Source organism: Gossypium raimondii, chromosome 9 (genome assembly GCF_025698545.1).
Source record: "Gossypium raimondii isolate GPD5lz chromosome 9, ASM2569854v1, whole genome shotgun sequence".
Classification (NCBI taxonomy): domain Eukaryota; kingdom Viridiplantae; phylum Streptophyta; class Magnoliopsida; order Malvales; family Malvaceae; genus Gossypium; species Gossypium raimondii.
Window position 1 is genome coordinate 28,346,428 of NC_068573.1, and position 12,343 is coordinate 28,358,770.

Below are 12,343 nucleotides of genomic sequence, written 5' to 3' on the forward strand. Positions count from 1 at the left end.
AGCCCCTATGGCACCTATAACACCCTCACAAAAAAAATCCAATAAACCCTCAACAACACCAAACCCACCCTCATTAAAGTTTTCACTACCCTAACCTACCACATATTGGTCTACATTACCCATTTTTTCCAAAATATCTATTATTTGCCTAACAGTATTGTTATCATATATTAGGACTAACCCATCCCCATCAAGGGCAACATCTGGGACCCTATAATAAACATATGGTTTAGATTCATACCCTAAGTCTTTCACATTGTCTATAATATCTCAGTAGCATAATAATTTCGGTCCACTTGAAACTTTTCTAAGCTACCATTCACATAGTCAAATTTAAGGTGTGTGACAAACTCCCCACTGTGAAAATAACTTAACACATACACCATTTTGCATAATTAGACAAACAAATAAACTAATGTCATACATAAATATATAAATGATGTCATACAAACAAACATACAGATTGCATTCAATTAGCACTCTAACAAATATACATAAATAACACTTTTATCACCACGTTTTAAACAATAATAATTACATCTTTCAAAACTTGATAAATACTAATATTTTGTTTTCACACATCATAATTCAAGACATTATATATTTATATAAATTTTATTATTCATTTTAATATAAATTGTGATAAATTCGTATTCTTTACACGTACACATTATGTTTCAAGGGAAGCAACGATTAGAGGAAGATTGACCCCAAAACCTACAGCTATCAATTTCCTGTTTCATAAAAAATTTGAAGACTTACTAAGTCCAAGTGCTGTTTTGGTCCCGATTGAGGCTTCGGTGTCGGGATAATTAATCTTCGTTGCACTAGTTACATCAAGGATAAAAATCCAATTAGACAAGTTATGAAGTAAAGAACTCTAAAAAAATTTAAGAAAAAGAAATCTAGTGCAAATAGTTCGTTCCTGGTAATTTATTTAAAAGAAATATGGGCCCGATAAATTATATTTAACAAACATAACCAAAAGACAAAATCATTGCTGTCTATTGTCAAGTATTATATTGACTTTATTTAATTTATTTAATGAGATATATACAAAAGATAACTTATATAATAAATCAACAAGAACAAGAAAAATGGGGGAAAAAATTCTATGTCAATACTATATTGACTTTATTTAATTTATTTACTTTTATATTATTTTTGTTTATGAAAGGGAATCTAAACCCTGACAAATGCACTCCAACAAATTTTTATTATTATATACTATTCAATTGCACACAAACAGATTTAAATATAAAATTACAAATTGGGTACAATTGTTGTTGCTTACCTGGCCACCCTAAACACAAGACTTTTGCCAAAATCTTTACAATAAGACCTTTTCGTTTTCAACCTAGAAAGCATGTTAAGAAAAATTCAATTCTTATTATGAAGAAACCAGTCAAAAACCCAAATAAAAGAACTCAATCTGGAAATTACACAAAAGCTTACCTACTCAACGTCTCAATTAACCTTTTAAAACATCGAAATTGTGCATTTGATTCTTAAATTCAAGGAAAGCTTTTGGCTTTTTAAAACATGGGTTTTTATTTGGGGATTTGAGTAAACAATAGGGTTTATTAGGATCAAGAAATCTCGATTTTTGACCCAGAAATCAGTCCAGCCAAGGCTTATTTTCCAAGTCCGTGCTTCAGACACCGACGACGAATGAGGCTTAGACAAGAAAGAGCCAGTTGTAATCTAGAGTCCTGGAGTGGCCGTGGTGGAAGAGAAGAATCCTGACGATATGGGGGAAGTAGAAAGCTTGAAGTGACCAAATGATATTTTGGTCGCAATGCTAAAATTAAAAGGTTTGATATATATGGTGTTCTTGGTTCAAATATCATTATAGGTTAATTTTTATTGATTTATAAAATATATAAAAAAAATAGAGACAAAAACAACTTCATAACAATATAACTTACTTCCTAGAAAGAATAATATTTTTAGTAATTTTTAAATTGAGTTGGAACCAAGTTGATGAGTGACACAAATTGAGTCAAATACTCTATTATACTAGCGATACATGAAGTAAGGTATATAAACACTGTGAAAACAATCCTATGTGCAGGCTTAAAATTTTGACACTTCAACATCTTATTTAATTGAGAAATCATGCATACTATTGAAGCAGTTTATAAGAAGTAGTAAGGAGCAGTGCGAATTAGTGTTTGGCACTGTTCAACTCATAAACTTGTCATATTTGTTGTTGTCAAATTTTGGCAACAAAATTATTGAGCTATGATCTTTGCTGATACTTTGGATGTGTGTAAGGCTACCTATGGTATCCAAACACTGTTATGGGAATTTATCTTAAAGATTGGTTTGGATTGGGTCAAGGAAATTAACTTCTCTATTTTAAGGAGATTGGATTGGATCAAGTAGCTAGGTGATATAGCCTGAAGATTTAAAGACTTATCCTGGTCATATTGAAGATATTATCTATTCCATTTATCTTACTATGTTGATGGAAAGATTTTTTGTAATTGGATTAGGTAGCTTATCCAAAACTTCAACAAAGCTGTCGAGGAGATGTCCAAGGAAAAAAAAAGAAATGTGATATTGCCAAAAGTTTTTCGAAAAGAAATTGAAAGTGTAATAATCAATAAAGAGTATGGGGATCATGTTGCCCCTATTGTTAAAATTGGAATTGGAAGTGTTGCATCTAGTGTTGCAATTGACTCTGACTCTTGATAGTGATTTAAATGGAAAGTCAAATGTTGAGTTCCTACAGACTTACAAAACAATGCTAGAAAGATGTAAGGAAGTATGTGATGTGAACTTTAGACTCGAGGAAGAAAAATAGAAGTTGGTCAAATAGATGAAGTTGAAGGATTCTGTAATTTCTTTAAGGTTGCTAGTTTAGAGACTACTTAAAAGGATTTTGAGTCTACACAGTTCATGTTAGAAAAGTTTAATACCGATAATGATAAACTTGAAGAAATCTTTTCTGTTGGGAAAAGAAGTTCAGAAAAAGGTGGCATTGGCTATGTAGAGAAGAAGGAAAAAAATATGTGATGAACTGTAACACCCAAACCCGATTTGATGAACCGAATCTAAATCCAAGGTGTTACTACTCAAGTACATATGTAGCTCACTCAAATATACAAATTTACATCCGATTACAACTGTTTAATTATAAATTTCTCTAAGAAATACATAAGTGTGAATAATACAAGAATTCAATTAGTATACTCAAAGAGATTATTTACAACTATGATTGAATTGATGTTTTGGACTATTGTAATTATTTCATTTAAAAAACTTTTATAAACAACTCAAACTCGAACACGCCAACAAACTTACTCAGTATGCATAATAGCCTGATATGACGCCCCTTTGGCATAGCTCTAGCATTGTCCCTCTTAGTGAAGACCCCAATCAGTCTACCTAGAATATAACAGATAGGGGTAAGTTCATGAGAACTTAGTTAGGTAAACACCAATTACCAGAATGGTCTTTACATATCGTATCTGGAAATTCAATTAACCATCTCATTGTTCTTTACTCTTCAACTCATCTCTAGCGAATACCTTCCTAAAATTCCATTCTTCATACCATAGATGTCACAATTTATTCTAGAATCATGCCTTACCCTCTAAATCTTCGATACATAACTCACTTTCTTCACTCTGCACTTTCGTGATTTCTTAACCATCCCCATTCTAGAGGCCCATACAGAGAGAATAATGTTATTCTTACATTTATATGCTAAGCTATCGTTTCTTCAAAATCCATGAATGATTTTGTACATAAGTAGAAGATACGTTCTTTAATTATACGGTTTGATCCTTATTGGAGGTCACCTCTTTTCCCTCTAATAATTACAGACATATAACCTTCTTCAATTTACCAGACATAACCCTTACTCATATTTGTTCTTCAAGTCTAACTCGCCCATAATTTGAATTTGCCACATGCTCTATCACTTTCTAGTTTCTCTATTCTTATCTTAAGATCATACAGGATGTGCTTCGACAACTCATATGGAGCTCACCACAAAGAAAACTCATTAGATTATCTTATCGAAAGTGTAACATGGTATGCCACAAGGGCTTTTCCTTCAAAGTTCGTTATACCTACCGTTCCTTTAGAGTTTGCCGTACATACTATCCCTTCAGAGTTTGCCGTACATACTATCCCTTCAATGTTCGTCAAGAATACCATTTCTTTCTTTCAGGTTCTACCACAGAGGTGTTTCCTTTAGATGGTTGTCACAAGGTCTACTCTTTTGTGTGAGCCACGAATGCGTTCCTTTCGTCATTTGCTACAAGGGATTTCCTTTCCTCAGATCTCCACAAAGGCTTCCACATCATAAATCGCCACAAAGAATTCCATTTTATAAATTACCACAAAGGCTTCTATTTTTTTGGCGTGTACACGATAAATATTCGTCTAGACTCATTTTGTGAGGTTTACCCCTCATCGTTCTGGATCACACGGACAATCCCATTAGGTAATAACCTTCTTTTAGTTAATTCTATACGATGCCATAGCCCACCAACTATGGTATTTCCATATGATGCCATAGTCAAGCTATGGTCTTACACGATATGGTGTCATGGCCAAAGGCTTTCCTTTCAGAGATCATGATTAAATCCCGACAGACCCTTTTTAAACTCTACCGCGGTGAATAGACACATACACTTAACAGACCTTTCATGCATTAGCATCAAACTTGACATACATCTCATCTTACACATTCCAAACATGTTCTTACAATTGTATCTTCAACTCAAGATTTCTTATCGCATACTCTACACTCATCAGATTCTTACAAACTATACATGTAAATCTAATCCAACATTCATATATCGGCATACTCATCATACCATTATTTTCTAATCTTAGTTCATGGTTATATAATTCTTCATAGGAGTATCTAGGATAAACGAGTATACATATACATGTGTTAGCTTTGAGACTCACTTGACAACTTAGGTTAGCAACATGGACTCTAGATCCAACACTCAATCAAGGACTGCAGCAACCATTGTCTTGGCATGGAAATATTACTGAAAAAATCCAAGGTTTTTTTATCTAGCTTAAAGGGATACTTTCAATTCCTCCAACCTTATATTTCATTATTTTGGAAAAAGAGAAGAAGATGACTCTATTTAATCAAACTTGAAGACCTATTAGAATAGTCTAAGTCTTCATTGAAACTTGAAAATGTCACATCACTACTGAATTGTCTTATCAAAATCCACAGATTTAGAGAAACCTAATTGAGTATTTCCTTTTATCTTTAACTATCTTGGTTCATGTTCGGTTAGCTCCTAACCAGTTTACCTTGTAACTTAACTTACACAGTTCCACTGGAAAAGGGTGCACCATACCTCTGACATGGGCTCAATCCTCAATACTAATTCACTTGATCACATTTTTATTCCAACAAACCAGAGCAACCTGGCATAGAGCCCTCATCATCCTAAACACATAACTGTATCCACCCACCCTATACGCCAGAAAAGGGCACTTGGACAAATACTACTCCGTCAATCATACTACTAAAAGACTACGCCAGACCTTGTACTTGCTAGAGTCGAGGCATTACATGAATAATCCAACAATGTTTGTCAAATTTCCCAAGAATGATTATTAAGGTGAATAGTCCAAGAATCATGTTTTGATCTATGTTAAAAAGAAGGTAATCTCTAATTATCAAGTTATTTTTCATTATTGTAGAGCTCTTGGCCATACCAAACCTAGATGCTTTAAATTTTTGAGAGATCAAAGGTGGATGCAAGAAATGGTAGAACCAGTGCCCACTATTCTTGGCACAGCTCGTGGTCAAAGGCAAAAATTTGTATGGAGGAAGATTGAAAGATCATTTCATAAAATGAAGGAGCATAAAAAAAGAAGGATCATCTATCGTTATTGTAGTATCTTTGGTCATATCAGACCATATTATTATAAGATGTTGAAGACTAGAGGTGAGGAAATGTTAGAAGACAAGTTGCAACTCAGCCAAGATATAATCATAAATAAGTATGGGTGAGAAAAGATCAATGGTTGACTAATGCATGAATGAAACATGAAGTGGCAACTGATGCAACAACTTTTGATAATCAACATGAAGATTTTTCTATTCCCTCAAGATCTTATGGTAAAAATCCTTGTTACTTCACGACTTATATCTCCCACATAAAAATTTGTTGATGAGTTAGCATCCATTTCACTCTATTAAAACATCTTGTTGAGGGGGAGTGTGTTGATGCTATTACTAAATGGGGGTTTCTTCTTTTCTATACTTTTATTGGTGTTATTTGTTTTGCTTATTCATGATGATGCCCACATGTTATTGCTTTGTGTTGTTGGTGAAACTTCAACATATAAATATGTTTCTCCATTTACAATTGCCTGAAATTAATTTGGCATATTTGTTTGAACAAAAAAAGGGGAGTAGAATGAAAAAGACATGTTGTTGATACTGGTTCATGATGATGATGTTGGTGCTTGCGATACACTATTTTATTTTGGTATATTTGCTCCTGACTTTAATTTTGGGATGATACCTTATTTTGGGGATATTTTTACTTAGGGTGAGCTGCTGTTTCTAATGTTGTATATGTTTCCCCATTATGGTTTTGTTCAAAAATTTGCCAAATAAGGAGATTGTTGAGGCAGTTTATCAGGAGCACCAATGAGCAGTGCCTATTGGTGTCTGGCACTACTTAACTCATAAACTTGTCATATTTGGTGTTGGAAAATTTTGGTAACAAAATCCTTGATTTATGATCTTTGTCGATACTTTAGACGTATCCAAACCCATCTATGATATCTAGACATTGTTATGGGAACTTATATTGAAGAATGGTTTAGATTGGGTCTAGGAAATTGACTTTTCTGTTTTGAGGAGACTGGCTTGATCAGGTAACTTAGTAACATATCTTGAAGATTTGAAGACATATCCTGATCATATTGAAGATATTATCCATGTTGATTGTCTTGCAATGTTGAAAAGAAGATTTATTGTAATTGACCTTTATCTTAATACGCCTTAAACTCTTATATATTGAAAGGTCTATGTAGGTAAAAAGGTGTAGAGAGTTTTAACACTTATTCATAACTTTTTTTTGGGTACATTTTGTCAATAATTAAGTGAGGCACTTAGTTATTATCTTAAGTTTTCAAGGAGAAAAATTAGAGGAGATTAATCTGGATCTTAGGTGCAAAAGTAAGGCTGCTAATCTGGTGAGTGTTAGTGTTTGTAATCACTTATTGTACGAGATGTTAAGATAGTGGATTACCTTTTTAGGCAAGACCATACAAACATAGAAAAATCGATTGCATAAACATATTGTTTTGTTCAACTTTGTTTTTCACCAATGCTTGAACCAATAGGCACTGCTCACGGTATTGCTTCAACCATTACTCGATTTACTTGCAATTATTATTTTTATTTTTTTTACACATATATACACTAAAATATAGTATTGAAGCAATTATGGAAACATTTCTAAGTGGCATCTATAGTATTGACTGTTAGGAAATATATCCATATTATAGTAAACATGTAACTGTTTTCTATTTATTTGATGAATAAATAAATAAAGTTAATTTCACATTTCACTATTACATCTTTTGTATTTATATCTTTTATGTTTTGCATGCATAGTGCAATTGTGGCAAGCAAATATTAACCCATTTATTGTCTAGGTTCAAATTGAAGATAAGTGACATTGTAGAAACGTCTACATTACGAGAAAGATAATTTACTTCAATAGATAATTTAAATAAGTCCGTAATCCCGTAAAAGAATTGAAGTGAGCATTTGATTCAAATACTGAGAAGGATTATTATGTCGTCTACAATTCCAATTGGGGAAATGACTAGTCTTGACTGTCAAAGTAGTTGACTCCACGAGTAGAGATAAAGATGTATTCATTGGTAGAATGATACATTGGACTGGACCTAAGATAAATTAATTCTTAATCTATTTGTGAATTAATTCACTTGTGACGTTCATGGTGTAATTTACCTAAATCCTGAGTTAGTCACTGACCATGCGTATGCAACTCATCTGATTTGATATAAGTGGAGGCTTATGCTCTAAAGATGATCGAGCCTATAGCTGATATGTTGGGTACATGACTTGTGTATGGCATGTTCATAGCTCAATTAAAGAGTTAATGATATCCTCTCATTGGTATTGTATGAATTAATAAATATGGAACGTGGCCACGGGTTGCTTATTCTCGAATGAGCAATTTATCACAGTCATTTGTTGACAGTGATCATATTAATCACTAAGAAGACACAATGGTGACAATGAGATAAAATAGGATTGTATTGAGTAAACCGATTTAACTCAAAAGAATCAAGGATATCATATTAGGGTAACACACACAGGACGAGGTCATTGGACAATACAGTTGGATGAATTGTTTTCGTAAAGAGTATACAATAAGGAATTTTCAATCATGGTACTTTTTGTGGACTGACTCTATGATTAAGCAATTGTAAATTATCTGAACGATGTTTCTAGACATAATTACAATTACTAGAGTCTAATTGTATATGTTCGATTGGTCCCTACGCTAGCTAAACAAAAGCTTGATCAGACTGTATTTAAATTAGAAGAAAATTCTACGACTTTGAAATGATTTAATTGAGTTGATTTATTCGGTGTGGAACTAAATTAGATGGTCGTAAGAATTATTCAACTAGAGAATTTGATTAAAGAATTTTCTTTAAAAATTAATTTGGAAAATCTAAGTGATTTTTGAAAAAATTAATTTTGATAAAGTAAAATTAAATTAATCAAATTAATTAAAATTAATATGATTTTTTTTGAAAATTAAATTTCAAGTCAAACAATTGGCCCAATGGGTAATTGAACTTGAAAATTGGACCTAAAATCGTAAATTGGGCCTGGGAGCCCAAAACCGAGACCAATACCCAAAAATTGGTCAAACTGAGCCTGATATGTGAAACTGGACCGACGGTCCAACCGGTGGCTATACCGGACCGATCAGGTCATCACTGACCCGGACCGAACTGGCTCAGGGTGCCGTAAAGGTGTCGCACCTACATCACCGGACACGGTAGAGCTGACAGCTGCAACGGTAATGTTTCGACTGTGGTTGGTCTTCGGTGGTTGAACAATGGAAGAGTTACAGTCTTACTAGGACTCTATTAGAGAATTTGATTTCAGATTAACTATTCAAAAAAATAATAATATTTTAATAATTTAATATTAAATTTAATTTAATATTTATATTAATAGTATTTTATTAATTTAATATTAAATTTTATTTAATGTTTATCTTGTAGATAAACATTCTATTTTTTAATAAGATTTAATTTTAAATTTAATCTAATATTTATCTTGATAAAATTATATTAATTTAATATTAAAATAATTAAGTTTAATCATAGTTGAACTCTCTAAACTCTTCCTATATAAAGAAAGCCTTGAGTCATTATTTTATACACACTCGAATTCAAGAGGAAGTTGTAGAGAGAAAATTCTCTAAAGAGATTATTTTAGAAAATTTCTAGAGATAATTTTCTTATTTACAACTTGACCCAAAAGTTTAGAGAAATTACGAAATTACCTCATTGGTAATTTTTGTGAAAATTTTTTCTGATTCAAAGCGAGCCCACACTCGGCAGACGTGAGCTTGAGGGTAGTGGAGAAGACTACTGGTCGAAGCGCTCATCCTAGACGAATCGAAAAGATACAATTTTGATTAAGTATTTATTACTTTAGATATCACGACCAAGATCTTATTTTGGAAAAAAAATTTAAAATTTTCTTTTCCCTAAATTTATTTTCCGTTTTGTTTTTCAAATTTGCTTTTTCCTATACTTCAAACCAATAGAATTATTCTTTCTCACTCAAGTTAGAAATTTGAAGCATCAATTCACTGAAGTCTTTGACATAGTCCCGAATAGTGCCTTGTTGCGTAAGCCGACACAACTTAGCTCGAGCCTCATTCTCGCCATACTGTGGAACTCCTCCAAAGTCCCAATTGCGATCTCACACCGTTTTTTATTTGTGGACCTATAACGCCACCATAAGAGAGTGACATCAGTAAAATAAATTGCAGCAGTGTTTACCTTAGTGGCAACATCCTCAATGCCCATTATATGGAAGTATTCCACCCCTTAAAGAAAATTGTCCACATCCCTCGTGAACCTCATCTCCTTAAACTCTTTCGGCTTGGGAACATCCATCTTGTGCTGCTTAAGAACCGAAGCCAGCATCCTATTACCCCAAGCAACCTTGTAGATAGTGAGCTCCCCCTTGAGCTTTACAATTGTTGGATCAGGTGCTTTGAGTGTAGTATATTCGTTTGCAAACTAGTAATTTTTTCTAACAAATTGGTTAATAAAACAATTCATGAATTACATTAATATACTTTTTACAATGTTCTCACGTGATTTTTGCATGCAAAACAAAATAGAAGCAAATATTGGCTCACTGCTTGTCTAATGTTTAAACTAATACTAAGTGGTATTACGTGGTTGGATCGTAATACGAAAATTCAACTTGTATTAGTAGATGAATCTAAATATGTCCTTAGTCTAATCGAAAATGAGTAAGCTTATTGGAATACTAATATGTCATCTATCAAGTCTAATTGGGGAGATGCCTTGTCTTGGGCATCAGAGCAGATGACTCCTAGAAGATAGAGACATAGATGTGACTAATTGGATTGATAGTACATTAGACTGGACCTAAGAAGAATAGATTCTGAATCCGTTTATGGATTTATTCACTTGTGACATTAAAAGTATGACATACCTAAATCTTGAGTAGATGACGGGCTATGTATGCATGACTCGTATACTTTGATGTAAGTAAAAGCCTAAATTCAAATAGATAATGAACCAAAAGCTGGTGCATTGTGTATACGACTTCTACAGTATGTAATGTCATTCAAAATAGTGGAATTCATAACTTGAGATATGGGTAAATGATATCCTCTTATTGGCATTACATGGTTGATAAAATGTAAATGTTACCATGGGTCGTTCGTCTCTGTGATTGATGACTTGATTACTATTTGATAGTAGTTGACTTTTCATGAAGGAAGATGTAATAATTACCATGAGATAAAATAGAATCATATTAGGAGAAATGATATTATCCTAAAGAAATTAAGGATATCCTATGAGGATAACACACTTTGATAAGGTCATTGGACGAGCACTGATTGAGTTGCTTTAGTAATGGTATGTTGTTGGGGAAAGCTTGGTCACGATACTATAGTGGAATGATTTCGTGACTAAATGAGTTTATAATTAATAGGCAAAAAGTTCGTACTTAATTATATATCATTTGAGTCTCAATCGCATATGTCCAATCAGTCCCCCGCTAGCTCGTTGAAACTAGAAATGAATTGCATATTGAATCAAATTAACAAAAATGGTAAAAATAGATAAATGAGAAATATTTGGAAATAAATGTGGTTTTCTCATAAATGAAAATGAAAATGACCTAGAAATGAATTTATAACTTTCAAAATAAATAAAATTTGAAAATGAAAATAAATCATTTGGTCATAATAAATTCGTTGAATGCATAGATATTAAATAGATTTTCTTATAGATTCTTTTACAAGAAAGTCATCATGATTTTAATAAAATTAGAATTGGATTGAGAAAATTATTTAATTGGGAAATCAATTTATTTAAAATAATTAGATATGTTTATTTTGGGAAATAAAAAAATACTGAGTTGGATCGAATTATAAAGTACTGATTAAAAGTTTAGGAAGTACTTGTAATTGGACCTGATATGGGACAGGCCCAAAAGCCTTCATGTTTAAATAGAGTGACGTAAAAACCTAGTTTATTTAACTAGGGTTGCCACCCCTTATACTCCTAGTTAGACTAGGAGTTCGTTTTTTTATTTGAAATAGACTTCTACAATTCAAATGGGATTTCACCTTTTCTCCTTATAAATAGATGGCACCGATAGAGCTAAATACACAACTAAAAGATGTTTTTACTCTGCCTTAAAATAGTGAGAGTTTATTCTCTAACTATTAATTCTATTTTCCAGAATAACAATTCTGTCAATTTCTATTGAGAGAATTTTTGTGTTCACATTGAAAGTAAAGAAGTTTTGATTCAAATCGTTCAAGCCTACACTCGAAGCAGTTCGTGGTACGAGAATAGTAGAGAAGGTCATTTGGTTAAAAGTTGGGAACAACAAAAATCTGTCTAGTCAAAAGCACAACTGCGATTTCGGTAAAAGGTTTATTGCTCTAAATATCACAAATTGGTTTTATTTTCAAAAAAAAAATATTTTTCGTTGTATAAGAAAACTGTTTTTGAATCGGATTTTTTTCCAACAACAATATGTTCATTCAAAGTCATTACC